Genomic DNA, 20,343 nt, shown 5'->3' on the forward strand with positions numbered 1-20,343 from the left:
TTAACCTGTGCCATCTGTTGTTTTACTGTAGACCTATGTGCTGCAGCCTCCTGTTTACTATAGCATTCATTTTTTTTCCAATAACATTTAAAATATATACATATCCAGGTTAACCACATCACCACTGTTAAGAAGCAAAGAAAACCTCCTCAAGCATATGTTATACTACATTCTCTTTCATTAACAAGACCCACTTAGTCCTAGAGTGCACTTGGAGTCCATCTTAGTTGTGTTTGTTTAAAGGTTGCTATTTATCAGTGCATCATACTGGAAAGGTCAGGGGAAACCCCATATGGTATATTGTATAGCTGATTAAGTAACTGAAGAATTGATCATTATGTGTTGACTCTTTGGTTCTTTGCCATGATTAGATATCTTGCTTGCTTTGCAGCATTTTTCTTTGCAGGGGCAAAGTACTGCTGTCACTTCAGTTCCTGATAAAATAATTCTGACTTTCACAATAAGAGGAACTGGTAGCACTGCAGTTTCTTTGGCTAAGCAGAACAGTAGATTGTAACTCTATCACCTTTCTGTCCTCATCACAGGAGCAGGAACCCAGCCAATAAAAGTCTATCAAATGTGGTGTGCAAGCACTGAAAATGGATCTATCTTATTGTCATATACACAGAGATTAAGCACAAGCAAGTAAATACTCCAAAACTCAAATTTTTTTTTTTCTTTCCTTTTTTTTTTTTTTTTTTTTTTTTCTCTTTTCCAAAGATTTTTAGAGCTATACCTACCTGTGTCACGAAACAGGGCTATGTTCCTGTCTGGTAAAAAAATAAAACACATCAGCTAGACCATTTGGGCAAGGTATTGCCATTATGACATGAAAAACTTTGCAATTATTTTAGTATGATCAATGACTTCAAATTTAGGTGTCTGGAGAGTACTTAAATAGTTGGGTTTTTTCCCTTCTGTAAAAGCCTAAGTAAAAGTGGCCTGTGTTTAAGAAGTCCTAAATATGTGGAGGTATTGTATGAGTAAACTGAAAGGGGGTTGCAGGTATTAAGTGTTATTAAACAGTAAAAATCAAGAGACGAAGTTGCAAGCACTGTTCTCCCCACCTTTTTAATGAAAGTCCTTTGAAGAAGTGATGTTTCTTAATTCTTGCTCATTTCAGGGCTCAAAACTGATCATAAAGAGATTTGGCAAAGGATCTTTAGAGCAGGTGGCCAGAATGAGTAATGCCCTTATGCAACAACTGATTTTTCTGTGGTATTTCTGAGCTCTAGGAAGCAGAGACCTTAACAAATCCTAAAGCTATTTAATTGTAATTAATTAGCTTCTTTATGTAAAATGTAGGCTTCTCTTAAAGATTTTGTTGTTCTTCAGATGTTCTTCAAAATGATACTTCCAAAGATAATAATATCAATTCGATGTGTGAGTTGTACTTACAGCACAAAAAATAAAAATGTAAATTGATACTTAAAGATACCTCAAAAATATAGTTACATCATTAAATATTGGTTTAAATCAAAAATTCCACATATTATCTTTCCTTGTTTAAAATTTTTTCAACATCATAATGTCCTAGTATTTAAATTCAATTAGGAGTGACATAAAAACTTCATCTGTCTCTCCATTTCTTGTTCTTTTATTTGATACTGCACCATGAATCACAGAATTGTTAAAGTTTGAAAATACCTATAAGACCATTAAGTCCAACTGTCAACTTAACAGCACCACCATGTTCACTGCTAAACTATGCCCTCAAATGCAATATCCACACATCTTTTAAACACTTCCAGGTATGGTAACTCAGCACTCCCTTGAGCCGCTTGTTCTAGCGCTTGACAACATTTTTCTAATATTCAATCTAAACCTCCATTGGTACAACTTGAGGTAATTTCCTCTTCTTCTATCCTTATTCCTTGGGAGAAGAAAGCAACCTCCACCTGGCTATACCTTCTTTTCAGGCAGTTGTAGAGAAGTAAAATATTTAATTTCTTTCCAGATCACAGAATATTCTGAGTTGGAGTGATAAGGTCTCCCCTGAGCCTCCTTTCTCCAGGCTAAAACACTCCCAGCTCTCTCAGCTGTTCTTCCTCACAGGACCTGTGCTCCAGACCCTTCACCAGCCTCCCTTCTCTGGACTCAGTCCAGCTTTTCAATGACCTTCCTGAAGTGTTGGGCCCAGAACTGGATACAGCACTCGAGGTGCAGCCTCAGTGGTGGGAGTACAGGGGAATAACCCCCTCACTGGTCCTGCTGGCCACACTATTGCTGACACAGGCCAGGATGCCATTTGCCTTCTTGGCTACCAGGGCACGCACTGGACCATGTTCAGCCACAGCTGATCAGCAGCTTTGGGTCCTTTTCCACTGGACACTGTCCAGCCACTCTGCCCCAAGCCTGTAGCACTGCCTGGGGCTGTTGTGACCCAAGGACAGGACCCCAGACTTCACCTTGTTGAACAGCAAACAATTGACCTCAGCCCATTGATCCAGCTTGTCTGGGCCCTTCCACAGAGCCTTCCTGTCCTCCAGCAGATCAACACTCCCATACAGCTTGGTGTCACTTGTAAGCTTGCTGAGGGTACACTCAATTCTCTCACCCATGTCATTGACGAATATACTAAACAGGGTTGGCCCAAGACTGAGCCTTGGGGAAAACCAGGACTCAGGAAGGAAACTTTTTGTTTATTTATTGCTTGATTAATGTATTCTATGAGTAAATTTTGACTTTTCAAGGTTCAAACACTGCACAAACTTAAAGGGTAAAATCTTCCAATCTTTAAATTTTAAAAAACATGTAAAAATGTTAAGCTAAGAACAATCAAGACTGCACCATGTAAAAAAAAAAACCAAAACAAAAAAAACCCCAAAACAACAACAACAACAAAAAAACCCTGAAATGCAGACTTTTCTTTGCTGTTTTAATAGTGAGGTGGATAATAATTTTGCTAGTGTTCAAATGCCATGACCATTTTCTCTTTTTTCCTTTATTTAAAATTAAAAAAACCTAATGCCTATAATGAAGACTAGCTATGTACAAGGTAACTACAACAGCTAAATGTGTGGGAATGGAATTAGGAAAGCCAAAACCCTCCTGTTCCTTGGCTTTGGTCTTTACTGGTAGAGCTCATCTTCAGGAATGCCAGGCCCTGAGACCTGTGCAAAAATCTGAAGTGAGGAAGACTTACATTTGGTGCAGAGGATCATCTTAGAACAGAGCAGACACATGCAAGTCCATCAGGCCTGATGGGTTGCATGCACAAGTGTGGTGAGAGCTGACAGATGTTGTTATGAGACCACCCTTAATTCCCTTTTAAAGGATATGGCAAGTGGGAGAGGTAACTGGGGACTAGAAAAGAGAAAGTGTCATTCCTATCTTCAGAAAGGGCAAAATGGAGGACCTGGGGCACTGGAGGACGCCAGTCTCACCTCGGTCCCTTGAAACCTGACGGAGGACATAATCCTGGAAATAATTTCTATGTGTATGAAGGACAAGAAGGTGACTTGAGGTAGTCAGCATAGTCTTGTGAAGGAAAATCATGTGTGACCAGCCTGATAGTGTTCTAAACCAAAATGACCAGCTCAATGGGCAAAGGAAGAGCAAAGAAGATTAGGGAGAGGTCTTCTCAGTGATGCCCAGCAAAAGGGCAATGTATTTATTGCAAATGACATATACTTAAATACAGAAATTTCATTTCATTTTTCCATTTAAACAAAAGTAAATGCAGCTTTTTTTTTTTTTTTTTTTTTTAAGTGAGTGTTGTCAACACTGGAAGAGGTTTTGAGAAATGTTGTAGCATTTGCATCCCTGGCCTCATTCAAATCTCAACTGGATAGACATATTGGGCAATCTGCTCTAGCAGTCCAGCTCCCCTCTTTCAGCTGAGGGCTAGACTGCACAGTCTGCTGAGCTGCCTGACAGCCCCCCAGCAGTGCTGCAATACTGCGATTATTAAAGCTATATATCCCTTGCAGCATAACCTGCATTAAGATAAATGCAAGAAGAAACAACAGCAGGGTATGGTATAGGTGATGTCTCGTGGTATGGGATGGAAATACCTGTTTACAGACTTGATCTTCTGTTGATGGCAAATAGTTGCCTTCCTAAATTAAGGATGTAACCACAAGACTGAATAACATAGCATGACCTTCAGAGAGGGATCTGGAATAGGCTGGAGCATTGGGTAATCATCAAGGGCATGAAATTTAACAAGAACAAATACAGGTTCTGCCCCTGGGATGCAGTAAAGCTGGGCACAAGTGTAAGCTGGGAGAGCGGTGTGTGTAGAGCAGCCCTGCAGAAAGGGATCTGGGGGTGCTGGTCGGCAGCAGCTCAGGGTGAGTCAGCCATGTGTGCCCAGGCAGCCAGGAGGGCAAACCCCATCCCAGGCTGCACCAGACCCAGCAGCACCAGCCAGCTAAAAAAAAAAAAAAAAAGGCTGGAAGACATGTCCTGTGATGAGCTGAGGACTCTGTGTTTGGAGAGAAGGAGGCTGAGGGGATATGGAGATCTGAATATCTTCCTAAGGAGGGGACATGGAGATCAAGATGCTGACCTTTTCTGCCTGGGATCAGGTGACAAAATGCATGGGAAGCCATGCCAGGGTAGGCTTAGTCTGGACATTAGAAAGTGGTTATTTACCAAGAAGGTAGTTAAACATTGAAACAGGCTTGTAAAGAGGTGGTTAATGCCCCAAAACTCTCAGTATTTAGGAATGTCTCGGTTTGAAAGACAGGTGTCTGCTAAGAAAGGCAAGAGCTTCCCTTGGAATGGAAAATATAAATTGCTTTCCTCTGAATTATTACTCTCAGGCAAAGATATGAGAAGAAGAATAACAGTTATTTACTTGTATGTATAAATAAAAAAGAAAGAAGAACTACAACTTAATAGGAAAATTAAAAATAAAATGCAGCTGTACAAACACACTGACAGAGTCAGACAACAGCATGACACTCTTGGTCAGGGTGTTGGTAGTAGTCCAGTTAAACAGTGACTGCAGTCCCCCTGGAGTGACAGCTGTGGTTCTTTTGAAGCAATGATCCTGTAGAAGGGTGTAGTTTTCCTCTGAAGATGCAGTGGTGGTGTAGATGGGTCTGGTCTTCCTCTGGGAATCCAGTGGAAAAGGCTTCTGTGGTGCTCCCAAGCTCAGTTTTTTATCCAGGTAGAAATTCTTGGCTCCTGCTCCTGGGTGGAGCATCTCACAATGGGATAGTGTAATTTTATCAGTCATACAGTGAGACTTAATGGCCCATTAACAGAAGATATCTCCCTGGAGGGAGAATGAGTTATAGAAGAGATAAAGAACACCGCCCCACCTGGTTTTAACAGACGGTGACAGAAAACATACTTTTGGGTACATCTTGCATTGCAGCCTAAGACAAGGAAGCATTTGGACAATGTCCTTAACAATCTGTTTTAGCTGTTTGTCAGCCCTGAAGTGGTCAGGCAAGATGACAGCTTCTCTTGAAGAGACAGGTCTCTTCCAACATAAATATTCTATTGTATTTTATTGGCAAATTTTGGTTCCTGTAAAATTAGCAAATCATATACTGTAAGATAGCTGGTGATCTGTGCCTTCAAATTTCAAACTAAAGAGGATTTCCCAGCCCAAGCACGAGTCTTGGAAGCTTTGTCTGCAAGACTGGTGTGTTCTTAGTGTACTTGTTTGCTGTGGCCCCAAGGACCTGATAAAAAGATACTTACCTTACACGAAACCTGTTTTTCTGGGAAGACAGAGTCCAACACCCATATTTAGCTTTGTTTTGCTGGCTTTCTCCCATCCTATAATGCCAAAATTGTGCCAGCTGAAGAACAATCTGAAAATAACAATATCTATAAACTGCTTTCTGGCTTCTAGCTTTAAAATAGAACCTCATCAGATGCTATGCAAGGAAAGCTTTTTTCACTAGCTTTGGAGTTGGAGTTTCATAATTTCTTGCATATGGAAATGTTAAGCTTCTAAAGAAAAGCATTGTTAATGTTGTCACTCAAGCATTTCAGAGCCATAGAGCTCAGTTCAGAAAAGTCAGTACTTGGCCATCTGAAGTGCCTGGACTAGAAATGGCTGCTGAGCTGGTTTCCACCACACCCTGGCACCATCCGAATAAAAAACTTAAATGAAAGCCAGGAAAACAAGAGAGCCCATGAATATGCAGAAGACAAAATTCATTCTGGGTCCTCTTTTCTGAGGATGTGGTCTTTTCAATACTAACATTATTCAGCCTTCAAACATGCCACTAAACATAAAGATCTATTTCTGTATGCATTTGAATGCATATAGATTTACTGAGCTGAAGACTGCTCCCAAAGTATCACTGCCCTCAAAAATACCAAACACTCCTGTCTGGACAATTTCTATCCCCTTTTGCAAACATCCAACACAGTAGGGATATAGCACATCTGGGAACTTTGGCAGCAAGATGATTTGTTACACTCACAAATATTTATGTGCAAAAGAAGTGGACAGATTAAACACTTTGTGATGGGCTGTAGATCTGTTCCCCTCCATATGTATGTTGAATCTGGTACAACCTGTCTGGAGCTGAACTTGTGTGTGGCTGTCTAATGGGAAATATTGAGGCAGCCTTATTTGAAGTTCTAATGACAAATATGCCTTTTAGAAGTAGCAAGCCATCTTCTCTAGAGATACTGGCTGGCTATGGAGATGTTCTGCACAGGGTTGGAAAGTGGAGTGAGGTGAGAGTGAAGGGATGTTTCTGAATCTCAGTGAGAAAAGCCCAAAAAGCGGCTTAATAAGGCACCTGCTTTAATAAGACACAATAAGAAGAGGATTATAGGTAGGGAGAAGCATCTTACATCCTCTCAGATGGCGGGAACCCCAAGTTTGTGGAGCATCAGGCAGGATCCTGTGGATTTTCCCATTGCTAGAGCAGATCCTGTCCATGGGGAGAAGTTCCTTTTCTGTCATTCACAGTCACATATAACTTCCTTACAAGTAAACAATTCTGGGAATAATGATAAAATGATTTAGCTGCATTATGGGTTCTGTCTATATTCTGCTGCTATCAAGCTTTCTCTAGTGGTTGATTATTGATATGACAGAAAAATTGTTAATTTTTCTATTCCAAAGCTATACCACAACACCGTTAGACACTCTGAAACACAATGTCATGTCCCAAGGCAGAAAAAGGGGGTTGTTGTTTTAAATAACCAAGATGTAATTGCTAAACACTGTCAGCAATAAATATGTGGCTTTTCCACTTCAGGTAAACTGAATTTTTAATAATGATTCATGCTGAAAGATCACTGTGTTGACTTTCATTTTCATTCCTCTTACAGGTAATAGATTTGTAATATGTTTGGGGTAATATATCATAACCAAAGGAAATTAAAATCAAGCTGGCTGGGAATCTTGTGCTTAAATTTGTAAGAGTAAAACAGAGTTCTTATTATATTCCAGGAAAAAAATTACATACTAGATAAAAAATAATAATAATTTTTGATTCTGACAGGCACACTAACAGTAACGGCATGAGAATTTTCTACTTAAGTTACAAATCCTGCAACTAAAAGCCTTACTTAAGAAGAGAAGTCATATTGATCATCTTACAAACAAAACTTTTTTATAAAAAAATAGGTGTGAATAGTAAATATCAAGATTATATACAGTAAGTTATAGCTGAAATATAGCACTGCAACTTTGGATTTCTGAAGGTTCTGAGTTTTTGGGGTTTTTCTAGGCTACAGACTGTAATCCTGCCAGGCCCAACAGTCCCTATACAAAGAGTGATTTGCAGGGACACCATAGGCATATCCTGTGAGTGAAGGTAGAGATGGAGAAGGCTGGCTGCTCTCTATAGTCAAAGAGGGTCAAGGGTCCTTGTGAAGAGTAGGGAAGAGAGGAAGAATATAAGTTACACAGATATGGTATAGTGAGGAACTGCATGGCCTCATTTTTCAGCCGCTTCACAGTAGCCAATTTAAACTGGCATGAGGTCACTCTCTGCTGGGCACAGCAAATTTCCTAGGTCACTCATGCCACAGAGGAGTGGTTAGGGTAGTTCACAAGAGTAATACTAGATTTCCTGTCAGATTTTTTGAAATAGTCTGTGGCAGAACTGACGCATCAGATTTTTTCTTACACCTCTGCAGTGATTGAATGACATAGACCATGCTATGCAAACAAAGGCCACTTTGTTACACTAACCACCCATATTTATAGCTCTCTAACATCCATACAAGATCTTCCACTCAGACCCCCTTTGCCCCTGTTCCCTTAGCAACAAAATTTTTTCAGGTATCAAGTCCCTGTTACATTATTTTGGCCAGCAATATCCTTGTTACATCTTCTCTCATCAGAGTGACCAGACATGATTGCTTCACTTTTGTTCTTGCCTTGAGTTTATCTCTACCACAGCTTCCACTGTACCAGGGCCAAGAGGTCTGCGTTGCTACCCAGCTCAGCTTCTGTGGATGTCTGTTCTTTCATATACCTCTCAATTCTTAGTGGTCCCATTCTGTGAATCTGTTTTTTTCTTGCACAAGTAAAATTATAAGATTTGTAATAATTAAAAGAAACATGGTGAGAACGCCGTCTTTCTTTCATACACTCCTTCTGTGAGCATGCACCTCTCCCTGGGGCAACATGTGGGCTCTTGTCCTTGAAAAGTCTCCAAGAACAGCAATGCTCCAGCTCTCTCTCCATGTGATGCCTTCTGTGGTGGCTGTTAGTCACTCTGGATTGTTTCTATAACAGGATCACATGGCATCTCCTCATAGCTATTACCTTAAAAGGCTTGGTCCCAGGCATCTTTAAAGCCACTATCAGTTATTCCCATGCTTAACTGAAAGAGCCACAAGAAGATACCAGAGTCTTCTTGATTACTAGCAAAAGCCTTTCCAGGCTTTTTGGAGAAGAATGGGTCTGACCTGCCAAAGGTTGCAGAGCTACACTCTTGTCCTGGTTTGGGTACAAATTTGGGAGAAAACCTCTGTATAGGATCTCTCTGGGAAGCAAACCCTAGTGGCCCCTCCTTCTAACCAGTCTGTTTTTTTAAAAAAAAAACAAACAAAAACAAAAAACACAAAAAACAAACAAACAAACAAACAAAACAAAAAACCCAACAAACAAAAAAACCCAAACACCCAAACAAACAAACAAACAAACAATCACAACACTTCCTTGGAGAAAAGTGGAAAAAACTATTTTACTAAACAAATGAAGTGCATACAAGTATAAAGAACGAATAATATGAAACAATAAAACCTCTCCTTCTGAAGTGAGATGGCAAATTGAGAAAGTCCTTGCCGTGGGTGTAGCTCGGCTCTCTCTCAGTGCCTCTCTTCAGTCCCAGTCCCTCCGGTGCTGCTGGAAAATGCCGAGGTCCAGGCCCCGGTGGGCCGCAGGTGCAGCCCCCAGTGCTCCCCTGGGTTTTCAGTCCAGAGCAGGTTTAAACAGTTCCAAGAAAAAGGGAAAAAATCAGTCCAGAGAACTTCTCTGCCCTAGCTAGCTGAAACTAACTAAAAGCAAAAAGATCTCTGTCCTGCAGTCTCTCCAAGCCTCCGCCGAACACCCTGTCGGCAGAAGAATGTGGAGGAGTCAGGCAGTTTTCTCAAAACAAACTCCATGCTTCTCCTTGGTCTTAGAACCAGTCTTAAAGGCACGGGACTCAATATACAGCACAAACAAAACAGACGATTGGGGATACAGGCATCAGAAAGTTACCCTAGGACAACTCTATAACCTCATCTGTAAAAGCTGACTTTGAGGTCACAGACAGAAGGAGAAAACATGGAGGAATGTACATCCTAGAAACTATTACAAGAGCCAGCTGGCAACACTTGTTGAGTTGTGCTTCAATGCACTTAGCTGCTGCTGCATTATTACCATTTCTTTTTGCACCAGTGAAATAAGGTAGGCTGCATACAAAACTGCTTTGCTAGAATTTATTTCCCTCATTTTTCCCATGTTACAGTCCTGCTACAGATGGTACAGAGGAAGTATATGGTTACTGTAGCATAAGAGTAGTTAAAAATATTGACAGTTAGTAAACTTGTAGTCTTTCAAAATGTTCTTTGCTAGAATTTTCAGAACATTCCTAAATATTGTGACCTATACAACAAGAATCATACTTAAAAAATAGCCAACAGTAATACAGACAAAAAACTTCAACAAGATGCAGACTCCTTATTCCAAAGTCATTAATTAATTAATTAGCTGCTGGAGCACTAAAAGGCTCTTTCAAAAGATGTTATAGCTCCTGTCCAAACTCAATATGATTTAAGAAATCATGAAGTTCTGCTTTAGTTTTACTAGAAGAGTAATTTATTAAGCCTTAAATTATTCCAGCGAGCAATGAAGAACAACCTTGTGCTAAAAATTTAAAACATTTTAAAAGAAAATATTTTTCTTCTCTTCATCACAGACTACCTAAATTCCAAGACTGGACTTGAATATATTAGAACCTAAACAGCTATTAAGTAGTTTGCCATTGCAGTTCACTTTTTAAACTTCTATGTCTACAAGAAATACTAAAAAAATCTAGACTTCGTAATATGGAAAGAGGAACATTGTGCCTCCTGGCAACAGTGGAGCCAAATGGTAAGAATAGGCTGCCAGTGTACAATGATTACCTCTGCAGGTAATTTTTGTTTTCCTTTATAAATAAGAGAGATTAAGAGTTTATGAATAATTGCACCTTCAGATCACATGCATCTTCTGCGATTACAATGTGCAATAAAAAGAATTTAGATTAATTCACACTTGGGTGAGCATATTGTATATAGTAGCTACTAGGGTATTTACTTAAGAATCAGTGATTGCCTTCAACACATTTCTACTTTTAGTAGTAACCTGACTCTCAGGCCAATCAATACTGATCAAAAATCAATACCTCGAGCATGTGACAATTCTCTTGGCTTACGGCTTTTGCTAGTGTATGCCACACTCAGCTGGCTTGAAACACCAAATATATATATAAATACAGACAAACTGATGCTGATATACCATGTTCCTGGGCACCATTCCTTCAGGTCAGAAGAAGTTTCCAAAGCGTTTTTTCCTCCTCTTCAAGCCCTGACACCATTACACTCTATGCCAGGCAGTCAAACATGTAACAGACCTTCTACCACATCTAGCTCTTATATTTTAATCTTTTCAGGGATCATGACAGAACACTCCATTCAAATAAATTAATTTCCTTTATGAGCAGACCCAGCACCTTCAGCCTGGAAAGCATCATCATCAGGTTACAAAAGTCAGCCCACCAGTAGCTTGGTTTAATTTCATTAAGCCTGGATCTCATGTTTCTGGTCTTGATTTCCTCAGACTCACATTCAGTTGGATGGACAAAATAATTAAAGGTTGAATATTATGCAGCTACTAGCTTTGCATTAGTCTTAAGTTTCAAAACACATTTTTTTTAGTATGTATAGTGCCCAGAAAAATAACATGAAGATTTTGGTTGTAGTCTAGATGCAAACTAATCCATTACTGAGGATAAGGAAAATTGGCCAAAACAAGGCCAGATGAACAATTGTATAAGAGCTTGTTTTAAACCCTGAGATACATTAAAGTGCATTTCAGAAAATCATAGAGAGCTGGTAATTAGAGAGACGGGGGTTTTTTCCTTCTCTCTGCCTTATTTATCTAGGGAAAAAAAAAGGAAAAAAAAAGTTATACCTTTTGTTTGAAAGGTTTACCTTATTTCATGCAATCCAGCTTTTGTTTCTGAACTTTAAAACAAAATATAGATACAGGTTAGTTCCCCCTGCTGTAGTTTAACAAGTTCTGAGGTATGGGTCGGCTTGGAAGCTGAAAAAGCTTGGTCAAAAGAAAGACACAAGCCTAGACAGGTGCAGTGTGGCAACCTCACGGGGCTGAGCTTCAGTATGTTTGTCTTCTGGAGAACAAGCATTTGACTGCATGCTACAGACACAATCCTTTCAAACAAAAGGGGTTTTGAGCAAATTACACAACCTTTGCCCTCAGGAAGCTTGGGCGCTGAAGACCTGAAGCAAACTCTTTTTTGTATCAATTTCTTTTATTCCATGGCACGTATTTTTTAATACAGCAAAATTTATAATGTACCTTCACCTTGCCCATTTGCATTCTATTTCCATCAATGCCTGCCACCTGTATAGATTGCACAATCAATAGTTTAGAATCCCAGAGCAGTCAATATTAATTAGGCACTTAAATTACTGTTTTAAAACAGCTTTTGTGATATGAAGTACAAGTTTTTCTGTCATCTGCTCAATATTTATTTTAAGCATTTTAAATCACCTCAGGAATATTCAGTGCACAAAAACCTTTTTATATTTGAATGGATTCAATTTTCAAGTCCAAATTAAAGATATAAATTGCATTTACATAATTTATTCTCTACAAAGGGGAATGTGTTTTGCATACGTAGCTTTTAATATATACAGATGAAGATGAAAATACAACATACATTGTTAATTTGGACAAAGCAGAGTTTTTAGACCATTTCAACCCCAGACTGATGATCTTTCTTTAAGTAGATTTGTTTCACAATTATGCAGCCTGTACATCTGTCCTCAAATAAAAAGGGTCATGTTAAGTAAACTCAAACAAACCTCACTTTATGCTCCTAGTAATATAATAATGCTTCAAAAGCTATTATTAGTATTATGGGTTTTAGCATTAATAGGAAAATTGAACAGAGAGTTAGGCACTTCTGTCTTTCCTAGTCAGTTTGAAACATCTGCAAGAAAAACAAAGCCAAGATCAAATACTAAGTCTTTGATTAAAAAAAAAAAAAAAAGAAAAAAGAAAAGCTTCCCAGAGTTAACCAAGCACTTCGTCATTTTACCATGTTTGAATTTGATAGAATTTATGTGGATAAATCTATCTGTCATTTTGAAGTCACAAATCCCACTATTATTTTGAAACTGTGAAGCAACTTGAATACTTGGAATGATTGCTGTTAACAATTTGTTTTGCAAAATAGAAAAGCCTTAATACACCTTACTGCTTAGTTTTAGAAAACCTGTCTTGTATCATACTAACAACAAATAGTGTTCATAAGTATAAAGCATGGGCACTTGATTGTAGTCTATATTCTGTAGTCTGATGGCCCAATCTTAAGAGATTTTTGTTCATTTAGATGCACTTAAAAAATTGGACTCCCATTTTTTCGGTTTGTCAGTCAGTGCTAGATTTTTAGGTCAATGGAAACACTGAAATGATCTTCTTCCTTCTGCCTTTAACATGTTTTTTTATTGATTAAGAGGAGAAACCAATTCCAAATGTGCCTACCTGGCAGTCACATAAAATAATTGATGTTTAGGCATTATTTGAATGAATCTGAAAGCAATATTTAAGCCAGCTCATATTGTTTGGTTTTTTTTTAAGTTTGATGCCTGTTTCTCTTCCAGCACAACATATGTACACAAATTCAATAATTTGAAGAGAAAATTATGCCACTTTCTTTTTGATTTATGTCCTATTAACTCATATAGACACATAAATAAAACTTGAGATGTAAATGGTGAAAAGTTCTTGAACTGTAGCTAGTATTAATATTAGTATTTGTTACCTGAGCACATGTTTCTAGAGCCTGAATACCCTTGCATTGCCTTGCTTCAGTGATTGGTCAGCTTTCATTTATTAGTGCCACCTCATTATATGTAATTTCAGCTTTCATTCCAAAAACTCCCTAAATGATCATGTCCCACTAAAATTAATGCAAATTCATACAAAATATATAAAAGAAAACAAAATTAGACTAACAGTACAGTGAGGATACAAGCTAGTACTTTGGCACAAAATTTTGTATCCTTGAATGCTCTTACACAACACCTTAATGATCCCTGTTACTGGGGGCTTTCTTGCAATGATGTTTACCCATTGGTCCTCATGGGAAACAGCTCTCATGTTTAATCACGTTTCCACCCATGGCTGTGTAGGACCTCCAGTCAGGAACTATGTTCTCTTCTGGGTTGTGTCTTGTTTGGAAAGCAGCCATAGGGATGACACTGATAAAATGTGCAGACACTGGCAGCTTGGGGTCATCTCAGAAAAGATACTGTGTTAAACAGAAAGTAGATGTGCTTACTGCCTGTTAGACTGCTCAACAATATCTGCCTTATATCAGAGCCTACCATCTCCCGGGAATGACGTGTTTTCTGAGTCTGGAAGAAATATTATCAGTAGAAACCACATTTCAGTTTAATTTTTTTTTTTTTTTTTTTTTTTTTTTTTTTTTTTTTTTTTTTTTTTTTTTTGAGCTGATTGGGACCAGCTGAGGGTTCATTCACTGTACTCCAATCTCTCACCCTCTGTGGAGCTGTCAGTAGTTCTGAGTATGATATGTATTTTACTGTTCATGGGCTTGGTTTTGTGGCTAGTGCAGGACTTGTGCCATACTTCTGGAGGGACCAAAGCAGTTTTGTGCTGCAATTCTCTTAGTCAGCAATAACATGATGGTGTCTCTCTTTTCAGCTATGCAAAATCAGTCAAGGAAATGTTCAGTAGAGATAATTTAAAAAAAAACCAAGAGTATTGAGTCTGGCTGAGATATAGTTATGTCACTTGTAGCAGCTTGTACAATGCTGTGTTCTAGATTTGTGGCCAATACAATACTGATGACAGAGCTGTCTTGCCTGTCTTGCTGAACAGCATTTTCCCAGCATCCAGGGCTTCTTTGTTTCTCCTGCTGCTACCCCAGGGATGGGGCTGGGCAGGATGCTGAGAGGGGACAAAAAAAGGCAGATGAGCTGAGTTACCAAGGAGATATCCCACATCATACTGTGCCACAGGCAGCAATGAAACAAAGAGGAGGGGGTTTAGAGACGTTGGCCATGTTTTGCTTCAGTGTGCTTGTGAGAGGCTAAGGGTGGTTTTGCGCCACTTGTTTTGTTTCAATGTATTTCTATCTTCTTCCACTCCTTCTTCAATTAATGAACATTTTTCAGCTGGATCCAAAAGTTTTTTCTGCCAATGCACTTCCTTTGCTCCCCCTCCATTCCACTGGGGGAAGGGGCAAAGTGAGAAAACTTAACTGCCTGCCACAGGGTTAATTCACACATTGGCAATTAATGTTTGACGGGCTGAAGTTTCTGTTATTACTGAGAAGAGTTCACTACTAACAGCATGAGTTATGAGAAATAAAACTGTTAAACTAATCCTACTCAGATTGAGTAATTTTATTCAATTCTGCATTTTTTTCCTGTTACTTATATAGAAATTTTCTTTTTCCTCATAAATACTTGCAATGTGAAGCATATGAAAGTTGTTATTTGAAAGACTTCAATGACTTTGACTACAATAAACTTAAAATAATCACTGCAGAAAGGTCAAGGTACTCCCCCCACCCCACTTCTGGAAACATTTTCTCTGGTAATGGAAAAGACTGAAGTCTCACTAATGTAGCGCAGAGCTATGAAGTGGGTCCTAACCTGACAGAGTAGTGTCAAGTGGAGTATTCTCACTGCAGAGTCAAGCAAGAGCTTTTTCTAATTCAGTTGGCTGCTGGCATTTGTAAATCAGATGTTCTGATGCTTTAATAAACTTGGATGTTTTGTGATTCCTCCATGCTGTCTCATAAAAGAGCACGCTTCTTCTTTGGATGTGATACAGGAGGCACCAGAAGCCCACCCCAGCTGACTGACATCAGCTGAAACCTCCCTGCAGCATGAAAGACTTACAAAGCTGAGCGCAAAACCTCATACACGGTTTAGTATCTAGCCTAGAGAGCAGGCTAGCCCATCTAGACATCACAGAGAGGATGGGGAGGGTTTTAGCTGATGAAGAGGAAGATTTATGTCAACCATGCAGTAAAAGGCTCAATTTAACTCTATAGTAAATGTATATGCACTACACTATCTGGTGGGAAGTTTTGCTACTGTTCAGACAGAGAGAAGGGTAATTGGAAAGTACATCTAGGTCAGAAAATGTGTTGTGAGCAGCACATTGTGCAATACGGAGCTAGCATGCAGTGCAGGATATTCCAGCATGTCATGGGCCCTCATCAGAAGGATGTGTAAGGTGTCTCTACAGCTGCCAGAAAGGAGGGTGCAGCCAGGTGGAGGTCAGCCTCTTCTCCCAGGGAACCACTGCCAGGACAAGAGGACACAGGCTTAAGCTACATCAGGAGAAATTTATGTTGTACATTACGAAAAAGTTCTTCACAGAGAATGTGACTGTGCACTGGAATGAGCTGTCCAAGATGGTGGTAAAGTCACGACCCCTGGAGGCGTTTAAGGAAAAACTGGCACTCAGTGCCATGGTCTAGGTGACAAGGTGGTGTTAGGTGGTAGGTTGACACAGTGATCCTGGATGTCATTTCCAATCTAGTTAATTCTGTGATTCTGTCTTCCTCCTTCACTCCTGAGTTGAAGGACCATTGTACTGAGACTGGAGTTGTTCAAGCCCTTATATTTAACAAGCTGTAACTAATAAACACAACTTTTACATTTTTAGAGCTTAAAAATAGCCCATAAATAAAAGATGGTTACCAACAAAATCATACCTTTGTTCAAGTTGTGCTGTCTCTCAAACTGCACAGAAAACACCAGCTGTGCTCTGAATGCCATTTGGTTCTCTGTCCTGCTGACGCACTCACTGTCTTTCTCTGTGCTGTAATATCAGGTGGCTTCCAATCTCAGCAAAACTGTTGGCAGTCAGCCATTTGGGATAGACAGCCGTAGCATGAAGAGAGAGTCTTACTCAGCTTAGTAAATGGATTTTATTGGACAAAGAGTCATCAAAAGCTGGAATTTTCCTGGGAAGTGGAGTATTTTAAAGTGGTAATTTCCTCCTTTTATTTTTCCTTTTATTTTTGCAAGGTGCTATTCGTTTAGTAATCTATTTCTCAGTCCCTCCTCAGTTTGCAAGTTCACTAAATAGAGCCTCACCTGCACCATGATTCTTATAAAATACTTATATTCCAGAGAGAATGATCCCCCTGTTTGACAAATAAGCAGACACACAAAGGATAAGATTTCAGTCTTACAGTTGTCATAACAGGGAATGAACAATGTCAATATTAGTAGTGGATGCAGATTAGAGTAGTATTTGAAAGAGAAGAAAATCAGTGATTATAAAAACATTGGACCCAACAAGAAATAGTTGGAAATTTGTTCTTTGTTCTATGTGACTTACATCCTGCAGCCAAATTACAAGAGCACAAGTACCAAAAGCGGGTAAATTCACCAGGGAAAACTCAGTTCAGCATAAGGGCTGCAGAAATAATTGCCCTAGAAAACTCAGCAACAGATATTAAAGGATAGTTTGCATTAGGTTGAAGCAAATACATTTGAGTGCAAAAGTGTGAATTTCCTGAACGTAATCACTAAGTTCAGTTTAGCAAACATCCTCATTTCTTTCATTTGCCTTATCTAGGGCTGGCATTGCTCATCAACTGCTTTCTATTCCAGACATGTTAAATCATTCAAAGTAAAGTAATATCACCATGAAAAAAATTATTTAAGCTGGATATTCCAAGTCTCTCAGACTTCAAAAAAAACCCTCTTGTTTTGTTGGTCTCTGGACCCAGTTACTCATTTTCAGCAGCTGTTTTCAGATCAGGCATTTAAACTAAAAAAGAAGAACACTTTTTTCCCCTCCCTCTACTTTTTTTTTTTTTTTTTTTTTTTTTTTTTTTGTCAGTGTATCAGCTTTCATTTGAAAGCTTCCAATTGAACATTTGGAGCCTGAATAACTTTTGGAGCCAAGTAAGTTAAAGCTGCATCTAAAAAAAATAGTGAAAGGAGCCAAATATCAGAAAATAACATACATATTGCATTGGTATACTATAGACATAATGAGAAAGGTCTAATTAAAGGATTTTTGCTGAAATATTATGGTTCAAACAAATAAGCTTTGTCCCCTACAACTGCTTTTCCTTACTCTGCTACTGGTATATAATAACCCTGATCCAAAAACCTTAGCTCCCCATCTGACCAAGGTACATCCCTTCTCCCCTCAAATGCAACAAATGAACCGCATCCTCTTAGGTGGTGTGCATGGACTGTAGACAACCGCATCTGCATTTTCTCTTCCAGTCCTAGTACAATGAGTTGCTTGTGCTGCTTTCAGTTTGAAAGTATGTTGATGTAGCCTTGCATGTGGGAGAAAATAACATACCACAGTATTACTAATATTTTCAGGGCATTCTCAGGCCTCTGGTCTGATTTTTTAAGTGCTTTAAGTTCCTGAAATGCAGGTTGTTATAGAAATGCTGACAATTATAGATCCATCTGAAACTGCGATTTGTGAAACATAAAACCCAAGGACACATTATTGTGGAGGAGGGACAAATCTTCCATTTTACAGAAAAAATTGTCTCCAGTCCCAATGTAGAATATGCTGTACATTAGCATTTAAGAGAGCAGCACTAGAAAATAGAAAACAGACAATGATAAATATCTGGAACGTGTGCTTAGAAAATAAAGAAACAATAATAAAACAGGGCCATTTAAAGTCAAGATAAAAGGAAATAACTTGAAGTAAACAAAAAGATAAAGCCTTTAGGCAGGTCTCTGATGATATATCCTTAAAAAATTACTACTCTGATGCATATAAAAAACAAAACTTATACACTTCTTAACAGCCTCTGTGATATATGTGCTAAAGTTAATTCGTGTTATCAAATTATAAAGGGTAAATGTTCACTGTATAAATATGAGTGTTAAAGATTTGTTCAAACTAATATAGGTAAAAGTAAAATGGAAAAACCAAAATAAAAGAATTTCCTCAACTCGGGAAGCACGGGAGGGACACGAGGAAAGTATGATTGGAATTACCAGAAAGGGGGCCTAGAAACTATCGCTGCCGGGAATCTCTGAAAGGATACAAAGGACAACGGAAAACGGAGATACAAGTCCGGAGACCAAGATAATCACTTCAGATGGATATCTCTACTCGTCTCCGTTGAAAATTAACATATCCACGACACACCCGGGCCCAGCCATCAGCTGCATTGTTCCACCCTACCGGTCCATTCAAACTCCCGATACCGGGACTTGCATGATTAATGAAGACGCCTCGGAGGGAAGACCGTCAGAATCCCGGACTTCACTCCACGATCCAGTGTATAAAAAGGGGCAGCTGGAGACTGAAGTTGTGAACTTGGGGGGGTAACAGACTGGCAGAGTCTGATATCCGTGTTCAGCCAGCGGCGATCCCGGGCTCGACGCTGTCCTTTTAATTGTGGCTTTCTGAGACTGATATTTTGTCTCACAATAAAATTCTACATTTCTGATAAATCGAATCTGGTCGATTTTATTTATAACAATTCTGGTGACCCTGACGTGATTGGAGTGATACCGGGACCCCCGAGGGACCCCCGTCTCTGACCAGGAGGCGCCCTGCTGAATTCAGCGGCCTGGCAGAGCTGGGGTAGCCGGGTGGAACCGATCAACCACACGACGAACAGAAACCGCAAAAGCCACACTTAAAAGGGAGATAGGCGAGGTCAGAGCTCTCAGGGAACTTGGGGAGGTTTTTCTTTGGAAGCAGAACCTCCGGAGCCGCGGTGAAGAGATCTACTCATAAAAATCTACGTGCACGAAGAATTCACGCAGGAAAAGGATCGTAAGTATTGCGTGGTTGAGTGGGGGTGACCGAGCGTGTGAGTGAGACGTGATTTTATCATGAAGCGAGTGGGACCCCAAAATCGCAGTTCCATTGTCCCACGAGGGGCGTGGTCGGTTGCGGGGGAAGCGAAAGTTTCGGGGGTAAAACGCACCTCACACGTTAAGCCCTGAAAACTCGGGGAGTTTTCGGAAAGGGGGGATCGGTCACAGGAAGGCTGAAAGGGAAGGTTACGTCCTTACAAGAGTTCCGGGGACTGGTAAACCTTTCAGCCTTGGACCAGGAACGGTCTGGGGAGGAAGTAAGGAGAAGGGAGAGCTCACACACACCAGAGAAACCCCGGGGGGGGAGCGATCACCCACAAAGGTAGATATCTGGTAAACCCACACCATGGGGCAAACAAAAAGCAAAACCAGTAAAAGGAATTTAAGAAAAACAAAACGGGGAACCGGTAAAGGAATCCCCGAAATCCCAGTTGAGAGCCCGCTGGGATGGATGTTAGAACATTGGGAAGAATGTCCCATAAGGGAAAGAAAATCCAAGAAACAGATGATACACAATTGCATAGAAGTGTGGGGAGGGGTGGAAATACGGGATCACGTAACTTGGCCCGTGTTTGGAACATTTGAGGAATGGATATGTAAGGCACTGGTGCTTTATGTCAGAGAGAAGGGAAATGCGGAGGAACAGGAATATGCTGGGGTCTGGGGAAAAATAGATGCGAGGCTGTTACCCGTGAAGATAGAAAACCCTACCGCTGTCTCAGGGGATAAATGGGAACCCTTAGACAATTTACCCCCACCTTACATCATGCCCTCGCCCCCTCCCCTCCCAGAGCAGAATAATCCACAAAACCCTGGGAGATT

The sequence above is a fragment of the Hirundo rustica genome, chromosome Z, assembly GCF_015227805.2.
Source record: "Hirundo rustica isolate bHirRus1 chromosome Z, bHirRus1.pri.v3, whole genome shotgun sequence".
Taxonomy (NCBI): domain Eukaryota; kingdom Metazoa; phylum Chordata; class Aves; order Passeriformes; family Hirundinidae; genus Hirundo; species Hirundo rustica.